The sequence below is a fragment of the Macrobrachium nipponense genome, chromosome 16 (genome assembly GCF_015104395.2).
Source record: "Macrobrachium nipponense isolate FS-2020 chromosome 16, ASM1510439v2, whole genome shotgun sequence".
In the NCBI taxonomy this organism is placed as follows: Eukaryota; Metazoa; Arthropoda; class Malacostraca; order Decapoda; family Palaemonidae; genus Macrobrachium; species Macrobrachium nipponense.
The window spans coordinates 15017283-15017648 of NC_087209.1; positions in this window are offsets into that span (position 1 = coordinate 15017283).

Genomic DNA, 366 nt, shown 5'->3' on the forward strand with positions numbered 1-366 from the left:
ATATATATATATGTGTTGTGTGTGTGTGGGTGCTGTGTGTGTGTGTGTGTGTGTGTGTAAATGCAATTCTATCGATATGTATCGCTAGTTAACCTTGTTCGATACGTTTGGTGATTTCGAGGTTTAAGTATAAATAATCATTTTAGGTCTAGAACTAAAATAGAACGATCAACTGATGCTCTACCTGCCATCTGTTATGGAAGCAGCAAAAGAAATCTCCGAAAACTGACTTATTTTTTAATGCAAAAACAAACGTATTTTCTTTTCACTTATCTGTGAACGTACCATTGTTCTAAAGACTTTCTTCTCGTCTGACTGGGTCACTCCATAACGGCCCCAGTCAGGTTGTTGTTGTTTTTATTTTCA